Raw genomic sequence first — 10,839 nt, 5'->3', positions numbered from 1 at the left:
CAATGTCTTTTGTAGTAGATTTGACACACTTGGTTCTCTTTTTTCCAGATCGCGGCGCAGCTAGGTGGTGAACCAAAGGATCCGGGAGGCTGTCGGGCGGGTTTGCCCTAGTTGAACTAACTTTGACTGCAGGGGTTTCAAAACTCCCTGAAGGAGGGTGTAGGAACGCAGAGGGACCCGATGATGACGGAGGGGCCTGGCTAGTGGAAGGAGGAACCGGGATGGAGGATGATGGGGGTCGCGATTCGAAGGGCGGCGATGGGGGAATCACAGATGATAGAAAACGTAGGGTACCCGGAGAGAGGGGAGGAAGGTCTAGGCCCGCCGATTCGGTGAGCACAGTACCTTCTGGCGTTCCTGAGGGGAGGGGGACCGGGATAGATACCGCAGGAGAGGGGTGCGACCCAGGTAACAGGGAGCCCGAAGCAGCAAACGGAGATGCGAAAATAGGTCGGTCGGGGAATACCTGAGACGGGTGCGGGTCTTCGGAGTAATCGAGCTCCTCTTCCGTGTCCATGACTTCATTAGCCGGCTCCATGGTGAAAACGACAGCGACAGTTGTGTCCTGAAAATTCGGGCCCGGTCGGTAGTGAGATAGGTGGCTGAGATGCTGCAGGTTGCGGAGTTAGGGTTTCTGGATGCCCCAACCGAAACCCTCGCGGTTAACCTTGCGCGCCGCAGATGCCATCCGAGAACCTCCTTTCCCTAGCTTACTTTTACAGACCCCTGTTGTACTCATAGGAGCAACTTTCTAACTGCTGCCCCATGTCCTCCTCTCCCTACTAGCTTCTTCATGATTCACTTCTTGTCCATGAGGTACTCTAAAATATAATAATATACCATAAAATATACTCTAAACACTATTCGAACCTAAATATAAATATATTGCTTAAAATTGCGAAGGCATTTTATTAATTGATATTTTATATTTATTATAACAGCAATTTGTAGTTTTCCAAAATGACAATGTGCACATATTTTAACGAATGGTAAAGAGTAGAATTTATCTAAATCGTATTAAAAAAAAAAAAACTTATAGCGCAGTAGTCATGTTAATAATTAATTTTAAGTTTATATACACATGCCATTATAGACATAGGAATAAGAATAGTCATAGAGTGTATGCTATGTCTTTATTACTCCATCAATAAAATGTTAGGCCATCAATTTCATTATATCAATTTCATTTATATTAATTATTTATATCCATCAATTTGATTTATATATACATTAACTTTATATAACTTCCTTAGCCATCATTTATGTTTGAGTTTGTTTATCATATACATTTTCCATTATAACCATTAACTTCCTTAGCCATATCATATACATTTTCCATTATAACCATTAACTTCCTTAGCCATCATTTATGTAAAGTTGAGTTTGTTTATCATATACATTTTCCATTATAACCATTAACTTCCTCAGCCATCATTTATGTAAATATTGGATTGCACAGAAGATATTTTAAAAATTAATAATTAAAATTGGATGATCTGTACAGAAGCGAATGTCGATGTATCATTTTTTTACAGAAAAGGACGAAAGACACAAGCCCCGTTACCACTGCTTGATCTTCAACAATATAATGCGTGGTCCTTTTAAAGGGCAACAACGGGGTTGGGTTCAATGGTTGTTACTCAAGAATCCTTTGACAATAGGTAGTCCCACCTCACTTCACTTCACTTCAGCTGGAACTCTTTTTTATGCAAAAATGTGGGAGTTGTACTATCATCACACTCACATCATCTCTGGATTTTCTAGATACCGCTAACTCTACAAGCTTTTTACAGGCAGCGATGGGGCCGCCTCCTAATGATGTCAAATTAGGTTGCTTCTGAACACAGAAAGGCCTGGCGATATCCACTGCTTCTTGATTACTAACTTTATCCCACAACCCATCTGATGCCAGAATTAGAAACTCGCAATCAGATGTAATTTCAATCTTTCTGGTGTCGGGTTCAGCTATTATCCATTCTTTCATGTGCAAATCGCCTATTGCCCTAGTTATCGCTAAAGATCCTTGAACTCGCCAAACTCCGCAATTCCACTCAAATTCTCTATCCGTTGTCTCTCGTCCTCCCTTCCAGCTCGATGATCACATGTAAGGGCTTCAGAAGCACCATCTCTGCTAATAACTGCTCGGCAATCCCCAGCATTGGAAACCACTAAGTTACCATTTATAATGAGAGCAGTTACACAGGCTGTACCGCTACCAACCTCCTGCTTCAAAAATTCGGCATCTGTTGTTAAGTACCCGTACCCATCTCTAACAGCCTGTTCAAGAATGTCCCCCGTTTCGTTTTCCATTCTGAGCATTGCGTCCAGAATATTCTGCCCAATATTTTCGGCAGCGAACGCTGCAGCTTTCCCACCGCTATGACCATCAAAGACGCCAAAGAAGGCCTGTTTGGAATTGCCAAGAACATTGTCAATGGCCTTGTGGGTATCTTCCATGAATTCTCGCTTACCCTTTTTGCACGAAACCGCATGATGAAAACCCTCCATATTAACCTCCATCGGCTGCTCCACGGCCACGCTCGGCGCATTGAGGCCCGGCAACTGGAGCGGAACATCTAGCATCAGCGGGCGTTGCCACTTGTGCAGAGGCTTAGGGCACTTTTTGGCCAAAAAGGGGGATCTGCAGGAGCCGAAGACCGAGGGAGAATTCCCTGCTACAACGCAAGCCATTTTTACAATCTGCGGAGGCTGCTGTATAAATTCAATTGAGTGTCTCGTTCGGAGCCTGTTAGTGCTTGTGGTTCCAATTGCTGTGTCTGCTAAGCATTTATATGGCGTTCAAAGGTTCAACTCAAATCAGATATAGGGAACTTGCACCGTCAAACTCGTGGGTACGCGATTACCACAGTGCATTATTATATATGTAATACAACCGACTATGAGGTGGAACACGGTGAAATGGTCTCAAAGTATTAAGGAAATCCTTAGCACGTTTCTCTGGTCAAAGTTGCCCCTCGTCATGAAGGAAACTCCCAAAAGGTTAAATTTCTTATTATGAAAATTTGATTAAATCATTCCTGCCAGTTATATGGAAAATGGAGATTCAAATGGGTTTAAACTCATATAAGATGGAAGATTTTTCTTTACTGTTGTTTTTTTTGCTCAATAGACTTTTCCTCTTCATAAAAGGTAAGTCTGTCTATTTCTTCGTTGATGTTCTCATTTTGGTGGGGTTTTGTGTCTTTTTTTCCTCAATAAACTCTTCCTCTTCATAAAAGGTAAGTCTGTCTATTTCTTAGTTGGACTCTTCCTCTTCATAAAATGTAAGTCTGTCTATTTCTTCGTTGATCTTCTCATTTTGGTGGGGTTGCTTAATCTATATGGACCTGAATGGTCATCCATGTGTCTGGTCTGTTTCGCTACATATTTCTACTTTTATCTTTCATGTAAGGTTTTTCCCGATTTCCGCTGTGCTCTGTTTCAGCCCAGTCTTTCAGTTATTTGCTTTATGCATGTATCAGGTATTCTCTATGTAAATATTTTTTATTAATATAAATACTGTTTTTTTTGGTACAAAAGAAAAATTGATTAAATCAATATCGTCGGCACGTGGGCGCTGATGGCTGCGCTGATGCCCAGAAATAACCACCGTGGGTGACGTTAAGTTGTTTGTGTTTTGGAGTGAATAAATGGATTGAGTGTTTTTAATTAAAAAAAACTGGCATTTAGAAGTTCTAGACTATAGAATTTAGATTTACTATTTTAATTTCTTTTAGGATTTTAAACAACATGTAATAGAAAATATTATAAAAATGTTTTATAATTGGAATATGTAACTTTTTTTCATTAATGGGAAGATAATAAAGTATAATTATTAATCAAATTATTTTTTCCTCATTATTTAAAATATATTTTTAAATGTGTAAAAGATTATTGTTTATGAAAAGTCTCCAAACAATTATGTTGTGTAAATTTAAGGTGTAATTTAATTGTTTTATATATATATATATATATTTTGAATATGATAATATTTTTTTTTAAAGATTGTGGTTTTGAATGGTTTGAAATGTAATTTTGAATGCTTAATTAGATTTAATATTTTTGAAAAAAAATTGGAGCACTCAAATTAAGTAGATTATACAATTCAAATTTGTAATTTCAACATATCTATATAAGATGATTAGCAAATATGTTCATAAAAAAGTCAGAATGTAGAAGAGTTAGATTACAGGTAAATTTAACCCGTGTACCATAATAATAATCTTTTATAGAATTTCTAGAAAATATCACTCTAACACATAAAGCAAAAACAAAAACAACATCAAACAAAAAAGGTTAGATTACATGTAAATTTAACTCCTCTACTATTACAATAATCTTTTATAAAATTTTGAAAAAAACTCATATACACATAATAATAGAAAAAATTACTAATTATTATACCTAACTAACTCTAATTATTATTTCAGATTTAAAAACATATACACACCACCCAGGCACAATTATAAAGCACAATTAAAATTATGTAATAAAATAAACTACCTACAACAATGTATACACTATTTTATATAGTGATGAGCATTTTAGGTTAGAGAATTTTTATTTCTCATTAATTATACACTATTTTATAAAGTGATTAGAATTTTAGATCAGAAAATTTTTATTACTCATTAATTATAATATATTTTCGAGAATAACTAGGACTGCATCCACATATTTAATGACCCTAAATGTTTATTGATGCATCTAATTTATAGTTAAAGAGAAAATGGATAGTGTAACTCTCCTAAGGATCCAAAGAGATCAAAAGAGAAATGCGAACTAGACTTTTTGCTTTGGCTTATTAAAAGGAGATGGGCAACATTCATGTGAATTCGAACATATAAAGAGTAGGTTTCGAAGACTATTAAATTCCCCTATAAAGAGTAGGTTTTGAAGACTACTGAATTACGTGAAATTTAAGTATTTCCATGTGGGTGGAGGAAAAATTATTATGTTGCTATTATATTTTAATTAAAAATAAAAAATAGTATATTAAATAATATTATTTATATATATATAGATAATTTTATATTTGATATAAGTATTAGATATAATATTTAATTTTAAAAAGTATATGGGTAGTAAAATAATTAGAAAAAAAATTGTTGAGAAGTTTTTGTGTATTTAAATAATAGAAAGTTTAATCTCTCTAGACATGTCTTATCAGTTTAACCTTTTTTGTAAGTTAGATGTCTCTTCTCAGGGCACATGCTTAGCAGCCGAGTGAGGTTTGAACACAAATTGTCTTACTAACGAAACCCTTTCTCCAAGATTGTGCTACTGGAACAACATATTGTGCTACTAACATCCCACCAACTTAATTAAAAAAATAAAAATAAAGAATTTAAAAAGGAAAAAATTGGAATGTAGAATTATTATTATCTTAAAAATGTAGATTATTCTTGATTTCTAGACTTTATGAAAAATTTTATTTCTCATAATAAAGGAACTTGCATATTTTGGATGCTCTTATTATTAGTTTAAAATCAATAAAATTTGTCATATCTTGTTAACATGGTTGGCTTTAAAGGGTGTCATTTTGTATGACAATTTAGATTCAAAACTCAAAAGTAAATGAGAGAAAACTAAAATCCAAACATATTAAAAGTTGATGTGTCCTAGACCAAATGTCATGCCCACTAATATTGAGAATTATAATACTTTTAAATCACATTTTTTTGAACCTCAAAATAATTCCCTAAATCATAAATATATTAAGAAAAAGACTAACAAATATCATTATTTTAAGAATAATTTAAAATATACTAAAAAAATAAAAAACAAAAAAAAACACAACTTTAATTTATGATGTTTAAGTCCTCCTTACTATGTCATCAAAGCTATAACACATTTCTGGATCCAAATATCACCCCCTTTATTTAGTTCTTAAGTTAAATAAATCATTTTGTCATAAATTAGTTCTTCAGTTGAATAAATCATTTTGTTATAAATTAAACATAGCATCAAAGCTTCCCATGATTAAACATCATCTTTTCTTTCTACAACGAAGCATAAATTATAAATTATATTCCTAGGGTAAATTATAAACCCATGCTTTGAAAAAACTTTCTCACTTCTACAATGGAAATCTTGTCATGATTTTTGTAATTAGTTTTGAGCCGATGAATGTATGTTCTCATTAAAGCTATATAGTTTGAGTGGGCCTAATAAATACATATATACATTTTTAGTAAAATTTTCTCATTAAAGCTTTAATGAAAAATATATACATATATACATTTTTTAGTAAAATTTTCTAATTTCAATATCACTTTTTATGTAAAAAAATAAATATAATAAATGAACTTTAATTTGATAAATAAAAAATAAAATAATAATAATAATAAATTATTATTATTATTATAATACATTGTCATCATGCTTTTGAAGGAATGTTTCTCCATTTCCTTAAAGACATGTTGCACCATATAAATTAAATAAAAAATGGAACAATAATAATAATAAATTATTATTATTATAATACATTTTCATCATGCTTTTGAAAGAACATTTCTCCATTTCTTTAAAGACATATTGCATCATATATTTAACTCTAGTAACATAGGGATATAATTATATGGGTGACGTAGAAAAAAATAAGAAAAGGAGGTAGGTTGTTACTTTAACTTTGCAAAATGTTAATGTTCAATGAATTGCTTTGGAATGAAATTGCAACAATGTTTTGATAAACAAATAAATAACAAGTTGATTTTAAAATTATTATTTTTATTTCAAATTACCTCAATTACTTTATCAAGTCACTCTATAGCTTTGATTTATAATGAAACATGATTAATTAATAAGGACGTTGAATTTATGACATGATTAATTAATAATCATGTTGAACTTATAAGGCATTATAATATATCTTATTAATAAAAAAGAACTGGCAATGACAATTTAAAATTTAATGTAAAAATAAAGATGATGAGTGTTGAAAACCATACCTGCTAAACCTAACCTCGATAATTATATATAAATTATATTTTCCTTTTTGAATTGTGTAGTTTAGAAGCTTCTCAAAATCATTGCGTGGATTGATCATAAATTAGATAGTATAGTGAATAGAATTTAATGTAATGTTAAGAACACAAATCATATCTTTTTTCATTATTTCTATATCACACTAGCTCATTTTGTTATCATAATATGCTTATATAACATACATCATTTTAACTACTTTCTCTCTTACTCTAAATGATAATTACTCTTTTACCAATTTGTAAGTAAGAGTTGCCAATAACATAAGCTATAATTTTATAATTATGACAAGAGCTTTGAACTAATTACAAATGAAAAATATTTTTATATCAATGTTAAAGTGATAAAAAAGCCAACAACAAAGTATAATTGAAGTAAAAATTTAAATAAATTGATAGTTACTCTTTTCATATATATATATATTTGATTTTTTTCATATATCAATATATATTTTTATTTGAACAAGGGAAAACTTACTAAGTTACACATTTTGAAATTAAAAAAGACAACTAATTCCTCTCAGTTATGCAATTTTCAATAATTGTGTATTTAGAGGAGAAAATAATAACAATAATATTTTGGATTTCTTATTCTTTCCAAATAATTCACGGTTTTAATCTTTAGGATTAGAATTATTTGTCTAAGCCTAAAATTTCATGGAATCGTTCAAATTAAACTTAACTATAATTAATATACATTAACCAAGTCATTCTCCACTTTTTTTTAAATTAAATTAATGGTATTCATGCATGTTTGTCAACAACTTTTTAATTTAATAATCATACTCATATAAAATAATATACCATAAAATATACTTTGAACACTATTCGACAACTTTTAATTTAATAAACATACTAATATAAAATAATATACTATAAAATATACTCTAAACACTATTCGACGAGAATATTATTACACTAAATATATTGTTTAAAAGTCCAAAGGCATTTTATTAATTTATATTTTATATTTATTATAACAGCAATTTGTAGTTTTCCAAAATGACATTGCGCACATATTTTAACGAAGGGTAAAGAGTAGAATTTATCTAAATCGTATTAAAAAAATCTTCTAAAACATATAGGGCAGTATTCAAGTAAATAGTTAATAGTTAATTTTAAGTGTATATATACATGATAGGTATAAGAGTAGTCATAGAGTGTATGCTACGTCTTCATTACTTGATTATAATTAACATAAAGAACATATTATCTTCATATGATATTATGAGACATCGCGGTTATGATGAGCTCCGTTGACTTCACTAGAGAAATGAAATTGTCATCCGCTAAGTGGTTATTAATATAAGTAATTTGGCTTTTCATTGACGTATAATATCAATTTTTTTTTTTTTTTCAAATTTACACATGAAATTTCCTTCCTAAATGATGGTCATCTTGACGATATTATTATTACAAAAGTTTTTATAATTTTTATTTTTATTTAATCAAATAATAAATTAATTAAAAAAATCACCTTCATTAAAATGAATATATAATTTTAAAAATATTAAATTAATAAAAATATTAAAAATATATAGTAAATTCCAACCTATCAATAACATGTTAGGTCATCAATTTCATTTATTTCATTATTTCAATAAAAAGTAATAACATATTATACCATCAATTTCATTATATCAATTAACTTGATGTAATCAATTCAATTCATCAATTGACTTTGTTCATCAAACTTTTTTTCCCATTATAACAATCAACTTATTATATAATGATTGGATTACGCAAAAGATATTTAAAAATTTAAAATTGGATGATCTGCAGTCCTGTACAGAAGCGAATGTCGGTGTATCATTTTTTACAGAAAAGGACGAAAGACTCAAGGCCCCGTTCCCACTGCTTCATCATCAACAATATAATGTGGTCCTTTTAAAGGGTAACAACCAGGTTGGGTTAAATGGTTGTTACTCAAGAATCCTTTGACAACAGTCCCACCTCACCTCACTTCACTGTGGAATTCCTTTTTATGCAAAAATGTGGGAGTTGTACTATCATCACACTCACATCATCCCTGGATTTTCTGATTACTGCTAACTCTACAAGCTTTTTACAGGCAGCGATGGGGCCGCCTCCTAATGGTGTAAAATTAGGTTGCTTCTGAACACAGAAAGGCCTGGCGATATCCACTGCTTCTTGATTACTAACTTTATCCCACAACCCATCTGATGCCAAAATTAAAAACTCGCAATCAGATGTAATTTCAATCTTTCTGGTGTCTGGTTCAGCGGTTATCCACTCTTTCATGTGTGAATCGCCTATTGCCCTAGATACTGCCAGGGATCCCTGAACTCGCCAAACTCCGTGGCGGAGGTCCACAATTCCATTCAAATTCTCTATCCGTTGACGCTCGTCCTCCCTTCCAGCTCGATGATCGCATGTAAGGGCTTCTGAAGCACCGTCTCTGCTAATAACTGCTCGGCAATCCCCAGCATTGGAAACCACTAAGTTACCATTTATAATGAGAGCAGTTACACAAGCTGTACCGCTACCAACCTCCTGCTTCAAAAATTCTGCATCTGTTGTTAAGTACCCATCTCTAACGGCCTGTTCAAGAATGTCCTCTGTTTCATTTTCCATTCTGAGCACTGCGTCCAGAATATTCTGCCCAATATTTTCGGCAGCGAAAGCTGCAGCGTTCCGACCGCTATGACCATCAAAGACGCCAAAGAAGGCCTGTTTGGAATCGCCAAGAACATTGACAATGGCTTTGTGGGTATCTTCCATGAATTCTCGCTTACCCTTTTTGCACGAAACCGCATAATGAAAACCCTCCACATTAACCTCCATCGGCTGCTCCACGGCCACGCTCGGCTCATTGAGGCCCGCCAACTGGAGCGGAACATCTAGCATCGGCGGGCGTTGCCTCTTGTGCAGAGGCTTAGGGCACTTGTCGGCCAAAAAGGGTGATCTGCAGGAGCCGAAGACCGAGGGAGAATTCCCTGCTACAACGCAAGCCATTTTTACAATCTGCGGAGGCTGCTGTATAAATTCAATAGAGTGTATCGTTCGGAGCGTGTTAGTCCTTGTGGTTCCAATTGGGGTGTCTGCTAAGCATTTATATGGCTTCAATTGTTCAACTCAAATCAGATATAGGAAATGTGCACCGTCAAACTCCTGTGTACGCGGTTACAACCGACTATGAGCTGGAACACTGTGAAACGGTCTAAAATTATAGAGGAAATCCTTATCAGTTATCACGTTTCTCTGGTCAAAGTCCCCGCTCGTCATGAAGGAAACTTCCAGAGGGTTAAATTTCTTATAATGAAAATTGATTAAATCAATATTGTCGGTACGTGGGCGCTCATGCCTGCGCTGATGGCGACAAATAACCATCGGCACCAAGTATGAAGGGTGACGTTAAGTTGTTTGGGTTTTGGAGTGAATAAATAGATTTAGAGTTTTTAATAATAAAAAATTGGGCGTTTAGATTTTATAGAAGATAGATTTATCATTAAAAAAATTATAATATTTTAAACAAAATTGGTAAAAAAAAAAATGATTAAAAGTATTATTTAAAAGAATTGGCTTTAAACCTATAATTATTAATAAGTTTAGTTTTTTATTCAAAATACATTTTTTTGAAAAAAAAAAAATCTTTGGAAATATATATATATATATATATATATTCAAAACACATTTTGGAAACTTATTTTATTTAATCAAGTACATTCAAAATATGTTAAAAAACATTCAAAATATGTTTTTCTTTTAAAATCTTTAATGATTTAATGAAGGCTTTCAAAATATTCTCTTTCCAAAATCTCAATAATTTACGAAATGTTTTAAACTTTCACTTACAACTATTTTTTGTTTTCAAAAGCTCTAGTTAGGTTGTTGA

General features: G+C 32.2%; 2 pseudogenes; both read right to left on the bottom strand.

Annotated features, from left to right (window-relative positions):
* Window positions 1-1,463: 1,463 nt before the first annotated feature.
* Window positions 1,464-2,774, bottom strand: LOC149211715 (putative protein phosphatase 2C 53 pseudogene; annotated as a pseudogene).
* Window positions 2,775-8,584: 5,810 nt separating this feature from the next.
* LOC149211714 (putative protein phosphatase 2C 2 pseudogene) lies at window positions 8,585-10,040 on the bottom strand (annotated as a pseudogene).
* Between the last annotated feature and the right edge of the window lie 799 nt (window positions 10,041-10,839).

This window comes from Pinus tabuliformis, chromosome 1_1, assembly GCF_031772625.1.
Source record: "Pinus tabuliformis cultivar Carrire ecotype Pingquan chromosome 1_1, CPIR1, whole genome shotgun sequence".
NCBI classification, from domain to species: Eukaryota; Viridiplantae; Streptophyta; class Pinopsida; order Pinales; family Pinaceae; genus Pinus; species Pinus tabuliformis.
This window is presented reverse-complemented; position numbering and strand designations above follow the sequence as displayed.